The sequence below is a fragment of the Drosophila serrata genome, unplaced genomic scaffold, assembly GCF_035046125.1.
Source record: "Drosophila serrata isolate PLE 108 unplaced genomic scaffold, ASM3504612v1 contig_125, whole genome shotgun sequence".
NCBI lineage: Eukaryota > Metazoa > Arthropoda > Insecta > Diptera > Drosophilidae > Drosophila > Drosophila serrata.
The window spans coordinates 107,166-120,857 of NW_028257023.1; the positions used below are offsets into that span (position 1 = coordinate 107,166).

At 34.9% G+C, this 13,692-nt stretch overlaps 1 protein-coding gene across 13 annotated transcripts in view; it reads right to left on the minus strand.

Annotated features, from left to right (window-relative positions):
* uex (metal transporter uex) overlaps positions 1–13,692 on the minus strand; it is an 81,415-nt gene that overhangs the window by 64,658 nt on the left and 3,065 nt on the right. The window lies entirely within an intron of this gene.

Genomic DNA, 13,692 nt, shown 5'->3' on the forward strand with positions numbered 1-13,692 from the left:
ATGATAACCTCAGTTTTTATACCCTTGCAGGGTATTATAATTTCAGTCAGAAGTTTGCAACGCATTAAAGGAGTCATTTTGGTCAGCATCAACAGCCGAGTCGATATAGCCATGTCCGTCTGTCCTGTCCTTCTGTAAGTCTGTCTGTTTCTGCGCAAACCAGTCTTTCAGTTTAAAGCTATCTGAACGAAACTTTGAAATAAGTCTTCTATATACTCTCACTCGTATATATGCCGGACCGGGCTGGATCGGACACAATATCATATAGCTGCCATAGGAACAATCGGAAAATTTTTGTATATAACTTTTTAAATTTTTTACAGATTTTCACAAACTTTATATATATCCCCTTTATAATATTCTAAAATTTTTTTTTTTTTTCAGTTTTCAATTTTCCAATCCAATTTTTTTTAAATTGGACGACTATATCATATACAAACGATCGTTAGATAAAGAGGAATTACTGGAAACATTGTCTTATTTGTCTGTCTGCCCAAATTAAATCGCTGTTTTATATCCATTTTTTTAATATAAGAACCATTTTTGGTTTCCCGCTAGTTTCCACCATTTTCATAGTAACTCGAGACATTACACCTCTCAAGATTACAAAATTAGATTTGGAGATGTTAGCTATTATTATTACATAGAAGGAATGTCCCCGGACTGATAGCTTTTTATTCTCTTATATTATAATTGTAATCAGAAGTTTGATGGGATCATTTCCGACCCCATCAAGTATATATATTCTCGATCAAAAAATATACTTTTCTTTTGAAAGGACTGTCCAATTGAAACACTGTCAAACAGATAAATCTCAGCTTCAGAACTGTGGAAATATATTTAAAGGATCCTAAGGCAAATTGAAAAAACTTCAAAGGGGAAAAAATTACTATCTGTACAAGCTTCACGCCAAAGTATTAAAATTACTTCGAATTCGACGAAGTCGGCAGCTAAGATAAAGGAATTATACGGAGTAAAACAAAGCCTTTCAACTTCGATTCGGTAAAGAATACATGACATAGACTTTTAATCTGTCAATCAACTAATGGTTGGCTTTTACTGTTGAACAACGTTTTAATTTTGTTGGCGCTGATTGTTTTCCATATTGTTATTACGATTTGTATAAAGTTAAGCTATGTATATTTAATTCGTGAGTCGAGCCGAGGAGGAATAATGGTGTGGGCTGCAATCACGTTTTAGGCTAACATTGACTTAACTTTTATCGAACTTAGCGGAAATGCAATAAGAAGGTAAGGAAACATTAACTGTAGTTAGTAAACATGCTTGGAGCGAAATTTTCTTGAACTACATAAATTCCTTTTATCATTTTATGAAGGACCGAATTTATAAAGTTATTACTAACAACATGACGTCTCTTGTATTGGCCAATAAAAATTCAGCTTACTTTGAGTAGCTTTTAAAAAATAATTAAAAAACACAACATTTGTTACAAACTCATTATCATATATTTTATATAATCATATATCATACCCTGCCACGTTTCTCTGTGGCATATTGTGGTTAAGAGGGCACTTCTGAATACATCAAGGTTCTGGCAAAAGCATCTTCCTGGCGTAAGGTGAAGAAGGCAGTCAGAGTTGTCGCAGGCGGATTCAGGACTCTTTCTTGTACATTTAGTTCTGTGATATAGACACGTTGACCATTCTCCAAATGGACTGCCAAGTGAACTACAGCTGGATAGGGTTCATGAATTGGGAACGAAAAAATTCGCCATGCAGCCTTGTTGCTGCTTATGTATCTTCCAGCCTGGTATTGAGAGATTTCATCGACAACTCGTACTGCATTGCTGTCACCATTTTCTGCCTGAACACCAAAAACTGCCATATCTCACGTACTTGCAGATATATTTAATCGATTTCACGGAATTGCAATATTCTACGTTGATGTGCACTTTGTATGATTTTGACAATAGGGGTGAGTATGGAACCACCCAACGATTGTCTATGTACCTCAATATCACCAATTCTCATTTTTAAAGTTGCCGAAGTCCCGCCATCTTCAGTTGACCGTCTCCTATACAGAGGATATAAATCGTCCCCTGTTACGGCGTTGGCTGCAAATGCTCGAGGATATCGCTTGGAACACTTCCCGTCTACCATGCATGGTGAACTTGGGTTGAGGGTACCACATGGGCCATGGATCATGTTCTTGATGACAACTGCATGCAAATCCGTATCAACCTTTGCCCGTGGAATCTCAGTGCATATCACATCGTCAATTTCGCTTGGAGTAATTTTATCATACAGCCAAATCAGTATGTGCGCATGCGGCAATCCACTGAACATTCTACTGAATACATCCAGCACCGCACAGATCCAAAAACTCCATGTTTAACAATGAAATCCATCAGTGACTTGAGCTTTTGTCTGAAAACACGGGCTGTGATGTCATGCCTATCCCTAGACGATTGTCCAGGAAATAACAGCTGCACTATTTCGTCCTATGCTGGATTGCATGTGAAGGTGATAAATGAATCTGGACGGCCGTAGCAACGAACATATGCCATGACATCTTGAGCATATTCATGCATGTGGCGTGGACTACCTATGTATGAGGATGGCAAAATCGTGAGCTTTCCAACGTTGGTTGTATTACGGTCATTCATTACAGCATCCCGCAAATGGATATTTCCTTGATTCAATCGGAGGAACAGCAAACGTTCTGTTTCAATTTTTGCATACATATCGACAATGTACTGATGAAACAACTGACGACATTTCAATATATGATTGTCATCGGTCCTCCGAACCATTAATCGGTATGAGTAAAAGTTCATCACTGTTCATCACATCATCATCGCTGCACCTTTTATTCGTTTCTACATCATTGACTGGATCTACCATCCTCACATTGAAATGGTATCCATCGGCACCATCCCAGAAGAAGAGTGGATACTGCAAAGCGTCGTAACAACGGTGAGTTTCTGCGACGTTTACCAATCGATTGTTTCGTCGATGGAGAATAATATCTCGAGGTTGGAACTGATCCCCGACTATGACAATTGCCACTTCGTCTATAGTTGGATCAATATATCTCCTGATATGTTCTCCAGCAGGCATTTTGTCTGCATGAATGACAATTTTATTGGTATCCGAAGGCATCATATCGATTGCTGTTTTGAACAAACGCACCAAATTGTTCCTTTCGTGAAAAAGCTTCTGTAGCTGCGAAATAATGTGCCTCTTCAGCGAGGTATTGATTCCATAACGTGCATCTACTTCATCTCCATCATCACCAATGAAGTACATTTGAAGAAATTTGTATTCGCTGTCTGCGAACGGAAGCAGGGAACCTGCTTTGTAATAGATTTGTCCTTTGATTTTAAAAGTTGGCATGAATTGCGCATTTATAATTTCCGCACCAAATGACGTAATTTGGAAGCAAGAGTTGTATTTCCTAATGTTCGACAGGAAATGCTTCGATTCAGCAGTAGATCCCGCGAATAGAGAGTGCAGAGGCTCTGGTGGTGCTTCAAGTTGAAGCAATTTCACTTTCCCGAAAGCGCAACACAATTCTTTCGGTTCGTTTTTGAATTTGAGAGCCTGACAGTATGTGCACACCTGATGCATCCGGCCAATAACGACATTGCGATTCGAGCTATAATCAACAGTTGTATTATATCGGAAGCTTTAAACGCGCTTCAGCTACCCTTGCCCTGTCGCGTTCATTATTTTGAGAGTGAATCAAATCGATTGCTGCAGAACGCGACTCTCAATCGTTTTCTCTAAAGCCTATCTGCTCGTCTTTCTGCTGATTTCGCGTTGTGCATCTGCATGGCTCTCAGCCGCTCAGTCTCTCGGATGGAGGCCCGCTCTTCGTCAGTCATATTCGTAATCTTACGTCTTTTTGCTTCTGTATTGCGAGTACGACGACCCAAACTCTACTTCTTGGGTGGCATGACTTCGTTTCTTACTGAAACTGAACAAAAAATAAAATTTTAATCTCCTATTTCTTTTTTCAATATTTTTGGAATGTTTGACAGGAAATGCTTCGATTCAGCTGGCTGCCTGTAGAGGGCGCAGCAGTAGGGGCACGGGGAAACGCGAATATATATAATATATAATATATATATATATATATAATATAATATATATAATATAATATATATAATATATTATATATAATATATATAATATATAATATATATATATAATATATAATATATAATATATCTGCCATCAGATAAAAAATATATTTTTGATAATGATCCGCTTAAGCTGAAAAATCACACAATCATAGTGATATAATTATTATCATTATTTGTCAACGCTTTTATTTTTTAGCTCTTTCCATTTCCTTTTGGTCGTTTCGCGGAATTTTTACATTATTTTGCCAATGTGTGTTCATTATTCTAATTCTAACACAAAATTACTTTGCGGAAATTTCGGTCAACATGGATGCGCCGAGCTTAGACATATCGGCCCGCGCATAGGAGATCTCATTTGAGATCACGTCGGATTGGACTGGACGTGTCCAAGCTGCCTCATATCAAATACGAAGTTGGAGTTTTTATGAGGCACCTGGAGTATCCAAATTTTTCGGCTGGGAGCTTCAAAATTATGAAACTGCTAAGTAACTCACCAAATATGAGCACTCCTACTAAAAATTTCTTGCATGTTCCAGACTCTGCCAGCCCCCATATGCAGTTCAGTTTACGTAATAAATTCAGTAATAGGCCTCCAAAAAACTAATCGATCAGAATGTTCGTAATTTGCTCGGGAAGCTCACTATCAAGTCAAAAAGGCCAAATAAATTCTTTTCGACCAAAAATGTTGATGAATTATTGAGGATTTTGTTGAATCATTTCTGAATGGTAATGAATTTGTTGATAAATCATTGATTAATTCTTGTTGAAGCCAGTCTAAGACATGATCATGTTAAAATCATCAGTAACTTGAATGGACATTCATCGATGACTCATCAACAACACCGCCTTGACTGTTATGAATTACTGATGAATGGTTCTGCAGACGTTGTTTTACAGATTTCAGAAAAGCTTTTAATTTGGTGAACCACCCGATATTATTGAAAGCAAGAAAGGAAGCTAACTTAGGCATGCCGAAGTTTATATACCCTTGCAGATAGAACTTTTATGACTAGGAATCCAATCAAAATAAATTATATATATTTGTGTTAAAAAACAATGAAGTAATACCTACTTTGATTTCATTCACCTATACATATTATATTTGCAGTTTAACATTCACAGATTTGCATTTTTCCTCTACATAAAACGATCGTTTGTATGGCACCTATATGATATAGTCGTCCGATTTTCATGAAATTTGACACAAAATTTAAGAATATAAAATGGCTATACCTCATTTGATGAAAATCTGTTGAAAACTGAAAAAGTTATAATTTTTGATTGTATTAATTTTTCGATCCTTCCAATGGGAGCTATATGATATAGTAATACGATATTAATAAAATTGTACACAAAATTGTACAGTATAATAAAATGGCTATATCTAAAATTTGATCAAATTCTGTTTAAAACTGTTGAAAATGTTATAATTTTTTTTGTAAAAATTTTCCGATCATTCCTATGGCAGCTATATGATGGCAGCTATATCATATATATATGATCTGGCCCGTTCCGACATATATACGAGTGAGAGTATATAGAAGGTGAACTACAAAGTTTCATTCAGATAGCTTCAAAACTGAGAGACTAGTTAGCGTAGAAACGGACAGATGGACATGACTAGAATATATACACTTTAGAGGGTCAGAAATGACACGCTGGCTTCTAACTAAAATTAGAATACCCTGGTTAAAAAATAATTAAATTACTTTAAATGAGCAGCAAATAAAAAGCATCTGGTCAAACCTTTTTATTGGTAATGATAAACAACGCAATATCTGATATTCACTAATAACAAGTACAGATTATTTTCAAACCCAGTAGTTTTTGTTTATTTAAAGATAAGATAAACGTTCATTGTGACGCACAATATATTACCGGTATTGGTCACAATATTCCACTTTAGTTTAGTTTTTTTTAGTACAATTAAAACAAAAAGATAGCGAATTGCAAAAGAAATGAACAGCGGTGCTGTTTATGCCAAACAATTGGTCGCTGGTGATAGTGTTTAAATTATGTTTGCTGTATTCGCGCTTACAGTGAAGACTTTTATTTGGTAAAAATTTCGGAACTCGAACATTGCTTTTTGCAATTGAATCATTAAAAATTGATCCATTTCAATACAATAACAATACAAAAAAATATTACATATGGGCAATTCTCTGGTGTCGAATGCGACATTCGTACGCATTCAAACTAAAAAAACACATGTGCCAAGACTTTATTTTAATTTTATAAAAATTGAAACGTATAGCTCTTGGTTAGCACTATAATTGGTGCAAAGGTCGATTTTGAATCTTTGTTTGTTTTCAAGATATTCACTAAAATGTACTGCGTTCGCACGCGACAAAAATAGAAGTTACATTTGAAAAAAACCAGTTTAAGCTCTGATTTCAGCGAAACGTGATGAAAAATTGTAGTACAATAAATTTTAATGAATTACGCAATGAATTATCTTACTAACGTATTTTGTTTGATTTTAAAATATTAAGTAGTTATTTTTTAAATTAAATTTTAGTCCCGGTCGCACGCGACAGTTTGGAAAGCGATAATTCAAACTGAAACTGTACGAATATTGGTGATCGGATATGTCCTTTTGCACTTAATATTGAATCTTTGGGTTTTTTATGTCATATTAGAAACCAAAAGTTAAAGCAAAATGGTTCGGTTTAAGAGATGGGCATCAAAACAAAACATGCCATTTTTTATGCCTTTTTTTGATAAAAACAACGTTATTTGCGTTTGCGCTTGTTTGACATCGATTTTTTTGAAACTTATTTTAGAAAATTAAAAATTCTCTTAGTCTTGATCATCCTGACCAATTTTTTATGTAATCATGTTAAAAATACTCGTTTTTAAGCAATTTTAAGTTTTTGGCCGCGGTGCACGTTTCTGGAGAATAAATTGTGCGACAACTATATTAAATATATTTAAATATATATTTATATATATTTATATATATATAAATCTATATATAATAATAATTTATATAATTTATATTGTAATAATTATTAGTTTTTGAATTGCAATCTGCAAGGGTCGTCCGATTTTCATAAGATTTTACACAAAGCTGTAAAATAATATTAAACGGCTATATCTAAAATGGCTAAATTGAAAATGTTATAATATTTTTTGTACATATTTTCCGATCATTCATCATTCTTATGGCCAGCTAATTTATATAGTCGTCCGATCCGGCCCGTTCCGACATATACACGTGTGAAAGTATTTAACACATCGGCTGAAAAGTCCCGGGACTAACATATAAATCGCGATTTTTTTATTGCAGTTAATTTTTTTTTAGTTAATACAATCTTTCATAAGACAGCTGTTAAAATTTCATGATATTCTATTCATTAGTTTGTGAGTTATTGTGGCGCTACTTTTTGTATTTTCAAAAAAATTGAACAAAAACAAATTTGTGTTTTGATATAATACTGATTCTTGATGGGAAAACATACCATTCAAGGAAAGTCTTGGCTTGAAAAGTGTTATGGGAACTCCGCTCTATCAGAAAAAACAATAAAACGTTGGTTTGCTGACTTTAAACATGGTCTTAGAGACACTGAAGATGCAGAACGCAGTGTACGTCCAAATGAGCAGGTAAAACCGGAAATCATCAAAAAAATCCACAAAATCGTTTTGAATGATTAAAAGTGATGTTGCGTCAGTTATCTGACATCGTAAAGATATCAAAAGAATTTTTTAGATTTATATTGCATGAGCATTTGACTCTATGATAAAGCTCTTCTCAAAATGGGTGCCGCGTTTGCTCACATCAAGACAACGCACTGTGTCGCAAGTCAATCAAAAGAATGGCAAAGACTACATGAATACAACTTCGAATTTCTCCCAAATCCACTATATTCTCAAGATTTGGATCCCAGGGACTACTGGATGTTCGCAGACCTGAAAAAAATGCTCGCCGGTAAGAAATTTTCCACCAATGAAGAGGTTATCACGAAAATGGTGGCCTATTTTGAGGCAACAGAAAAATCGTTCTACAAAAGTGGTTGAAATGTTAGAGAGGCGCTGGAATGATTGCTTTGCTCTAGATTAAGATTAATTTGATAAATAAAGCAAATTTTGAACCAAAAAAACCGCGTTTTCTATGTTAGGCCCGGGACTTTTCAGTCGATCTGTTAGAAGACCAACTTCAAAGTTTCAATTAGATAGCCTCAAAACTAAGAGACTAGTTAGCGTAGAAACGGACAGACGGACATGGCTGGATCGACTCGGCTGTTGATCCTGATCAAGAATATATATACTTTAAATAGTCGGAGGTGCCTCCTTCACTTCGTTGCAAACTTCTAACTGAAATTATAATACCCTGCAAGGGTATAAAATCTGAAATGAGAACTTTCTATCTTATTTTTACTTGTAAGCCTAAAATTCGGCAAAATCTATTTGAATCGCCAATTCACTAGATTTTAAATTTTCTTTGGTTTTATAAAAATACAATGAGTCAACAATGAGATCAGATTGAGTTTCATCGGTTCAGGAAAGAGTCATGGTGTTATTAATTTTTTTGGATAGGTTCAACTTTCGTAATCATTCATAGAAGTTGGTAACTCAAACTGCACTTTCTGCATTTCCTTCCTTTCACTAACAATATTGCAGCAAATAGTTTTAAGGAAGCTTTAGAAATTGTTAAAAAAAAGAGTAAATAATTTTTGTCAGCCCTCTAGGAAATAATCGATTGTGTTTCGTTTTATTTATCAATAGCATTGAAAATAAAAAGTACTTTAATTTTTTTATCCAAGTTTTTGGGCCGTCAGCCGATAGGAAAGGATGTCCAAGTCATATGCCGTAACTGTTTGCACCATCGGTAGTGCGACTATACTCTCTAAGTGAGGGCGGCTAGAAGCAGAACCTCAGTCGAGCATCGACCAGGAATACTGACCAATTTTAGTCGGGCGGTTCTGGACAATTGTTGCCCCTCTCAAGTTAGTTGTGTTAAGCGACCCGTGCCTAGTGCCTTCCAGGTTCGCAGCTGAAGGGTTAATCCAGCTGTTTGAACGAACCCGGGCAACCCTGGGTCGTAAGATGCCTTGCCGATGCTTTAGGACGAAGCTGCGGTCGACTTTTTGATACCGTTCACCCCCTCTGGCCCGTTGCACCTGTCTGTTCGATCAAAGCGGCCGTTAATGAATAGAAAATAAATAAAGAACGTCCAGCTTCGAAACTCCCAGAAGAGGAAAAACCCTGAACACGGTTAGAGATGGATGAGGAGGAGCTGCTGAAACCGAGATTGGTCGAGGAATCTCAATCAACAGACGAAGATAAGCCGATGTCAAGTGGAGAATTTCGGATCAGTCGCAAGCCGACCAATGCAACCACATAGGTCCTGCTCAGTTTGTCACCACCGCTGATAGAAAAACTCACACACCACCAAAGACAAGCAAGGGTTAATAAAGCCCACTTCATTCTCGAAAAGATAGTCAAGAATTGGGCTAAAGGCAAGAAATTCCTTGCGGGGATCGCTTAAAAAACGGAGAACCTGGTGGCGTTTCAGCGCTCTCAGGCAAAGCGCAATCGTTCACAGGAAGTGAGCGAGAACGTACCTAAAAGGGGGTGGGACCCACAGGGTAAGCCCTGTCAACAATCTTCGTAATTAAGTCGAACAAGTTCAGTGAGGTGGCCAGAGAAAGGCTGAATATGGCTCTGGTTGATGAACTTCACAAGGGCCGTCTGCTGTCGGAGAAGTTTGCCAACATGGTAACCGACAAGTTGGTTAACATGTTATCCTCTCAAGTTGTAATATTGTTTTTGCTCAAACAGCAGTTTGTTTTTTAAAGTTAGCGAATGCTAAATTGTCTTTTATCTATTCAACTGCTAGTTTAGTACCAAAATAAAGTGAGCAATTTACATAAATTTATTTTCAAGAGGGGTTGCCAGTTCTCGTGCAGTTTCAATTCCGGTGGTCTCAAAGGTTGCGTTTACCAAAACAATTAGTAATGCATCACTAATCAGTGATCAAATGAACAATCATGATAGACACATTGCGCTAATATTAAAATAAAATTCAAATAATTTAAGTATTTTCGTTTGAAAAATCTTCTCTTTAAACTGAAGACTGAAGAAGAAATCACAAATAAAGATTTCATATAAAACGATAAATAAACAGAAGACAAACTATGGGAACAAATATTCGAAGACTGATAAAAATCTTGTTTATATATTTTAAACGGAGTATTTAATTGGCGATTGAGGTCCCGTTTAATACGTATTTTAAATTCTCATTCATTTTGTGTTAATCTATTAAAAGGCAAAAAGTGCGTATTTAAAATTAACAAGAAAGGAGCTAACTTCGGCAGACCGAAGTTTGTATACTCTTGCAGATTGCAACTAGATAATGAATAATATATTATATATTATATATGTATATGTATATGTATATTGATGTTAAAAATCAAGGATGTTCTGCCCAAATTTGCTACATTTAACTATACATACTATATATTTACAATTTATGCCAGGTATATGGTATAGTAGTCCGATATGTAGAAATTAAAAACAGAAATTCTAAAATAATACAAAATAGGCATGTTTTGAATTTTATAACATACAAGTACATACATATGTATGTATGTTGAAAACTTGCCATATTGTAATTTTTTTTATTTTTAATTTCACGATCGTTCCTATGGAAGCTATAAGATATAGTGGTCCGTTCCGACTGATGTACTTATATGTACGTACATATATACTAGTGGGAAAATATAGTAGACTACCTCTAGTTTTATTTAGGTAGTTTTAAGAATAATCGGACAGATGGACAGAATGACAAATGTGCAAAGCCAGTTCGACTCGGCTGTTGATGCTAATAAAAAATATATGTACATATATACATACTATATAGGGTCGATCATTTTAATTATGTATATGGTCGGAAACCACGCTGTATAAATACCAAATATGGTGTTTTTTCTAAGCAATTAAGTTTATATAGTTTCAATTATTATAAATATGTATGTTTTTATGGATTTATTCAAATCATATATTATAAAAGTTTACTTACTTTCAACATGCATTTTTATGGGTTTAATGTGTTATGACTAATCGATTTTACGCAAGAATATAGCTGAACAGATTACCAAATAGAATAAAAAATTCACAAACGCAAACATTGGCTGGGCTGACCATATCCAGATATTTTCGGATTGGCGTGACGAATGAAATTCAGATAATGTCAACAAATGTTGTTTATCTGCTTGGTTATTTTGAAGCATACATACATATGTACATACTTTTTATGTTTACAGAAATTTTTAGGAATAAGTTTCTTAACTTATCTCTTAAACTCAGAGCTCGCAAATAACTGTCGACCGTTTCTCGTTGTCTGCAAATAAGTGTCTTTTCCTGACACTTTACGAAAAAACTCAGAGAGCAACCGAAATAAGGGTGGTTAAATGAGCTCGCTCGCGCTCAGAGCCAAACCGTTTTTTTTTAATTCTGTTTTGTTCTGGTTGTTCAAAGACCGTTTTGTCGTGTTCAGTGAAGCAAAAAGTCTTTTGCATATGTATTGGTATACACTCACACGCATAGGCAAGCAAGTCGTTAAGCGTCTGTATTGCGATCGTGAATTGAGTGTGTGTGAGTAAATGCAAAGACCGTTTGCGTTGAGTTTTTCGGTCAATCGGTCTTTTGCTGACTCTCATTGTGCGAGCGTTTCTCGTTTCGCTCTTTAGGCAATGCTCATTGAAAGAGCGACACACAAAGATCTCAACGAAAAACGTTCAACAGAAAACCTAAAAGAATACAGCAAGAGTCTCTTGCTCAGAGCGAGAGCGAGAGAGTATGAACTTTTTCGGTTGTGCTCGCAACGAGAGCGCAAGAAAAAAATCGGTCGACAGTTATTTGCGAGCTCTGCTTAAACTTAAATGGGAACGGAGTACTTGATTTAGTTGTTTATTTGAAAGGAATCGAGTTGTAAATTGCCCTTCAAATGTATTAACACAAATTGGTAAATGCTAAAAAAAACCAAATCAAATACTAATCTTATTTATGCTTCTTTTAATTAAATTACAAGTACAATTAAAAAAAAAAAATAGTAAAAACGTATTATGATAACAAATATACTTTGTTCATAGTATGACAAACAAGAAAGAAAGCTAACTTCGGCTCTGCTTGCAAATTGCAATTTTATCATTAAAAATAGTATACAAAATAGGTGGCTCACAGCTTATTTCGTGCAAACGTAAACTTAAAATTCAAACTCGTATATTTAACGAACTGTAAGAGATATCAACAAAATTGTAATGCAGTTTTGTTAAGTAGGATTTAGGCATTTATTAAGACGATTCATTATTTTTAAATACCATTAGATAACGCTAACTAAATAAAAAAAATACTTACTTTTTTATGTCACAGCTTATTTTATGCAAGTAACTTGATCTAAAATAATAATTATAATAATAAACTTAATATTTTGTGTGGCCTCCATATTGCTTAATTACATCCTTCAAACGAGTTTCCACTGAAGAAACCAATTTTTCTGTTGATTCCTTTGGAATCTTGGACCATTCTTCCAAGAGGCCTGTTTTAAGCTCATTTCGGTTGGGTATCGTGCTCTTGAGGATACCAAGATCCAAAATTGACCACAAATTCTCAATGACATTAAGGTCAGCAGACTAGGCAGGTGTATCCATTAAGTGAGGGCAGTTCCATTGGATCCAGATCTGCAGAAAATCTAATTTTTGCTGTGGGTCATTATCCTGGTAAAATCGCCTTCTTTCCATATCTGTAAAAGTTTTATTCCCAGCATTTTAACCTTTATCTGCTAACAGATTTTCTCGGTCGAAGCATTGGATGATATATTGGACAGTAATAGACCTTCAGCAAAATTATGTTTAGTTCTTTCATTTTTAAAGTGATTTAGGAACAATTTGCTCTGTTCCATGGGTGTACGCTGGCTCATTTTGGTAAATCAAAGAAAACTTTTTTTCAGTGTAACCAAACCCAAAAAAGTTATAAATATATAAGCTGATATCTTCTCCATTGAATTGCAACAAGAAAAAGTTATTTAACAAATTACAAATTTAGTGTATTTAAAGTTCTTGCACGAAATAAGCTGTGACATGAAAAAAAGTCGGTATTTTTAGTTTTTTTTTTTTTAGATTATCTTAATAAATGCCTAACTCCTACTTAACAAAACTACATTAAATTTTTTTTATATCTCGTTCCTTTTGTTAGCTATACGAATTTGAATTTCAAGTTTACCTCTGCACTGTGAGCCACTGGTATGTACATACATATGTATATTTTTTGAACCGATTGCATCCCGTGTTTAAATTTCAGGATTATACTGCATTAATCAGAATCTTATTAACCATGATAATACTTTTTTCCAGTTTAGTGCTTTAATCTGTATCTCAGACTTTTGACAATATATCAAAAAAAGGGCCGTTAAATGGGTCAACAGCAAAAAATTCTAAAATTCAAAAATATTATGTATGCATGTATGTACGTCTTTACTCTATTAAGCTTTGTTCTAAATATTTGGAAAAAAAAAAACAATCTTTTGACCCATTGTATCTATATCTGCTTTATCTCAATAAACGTTCGGTGAGGATACGAGTATA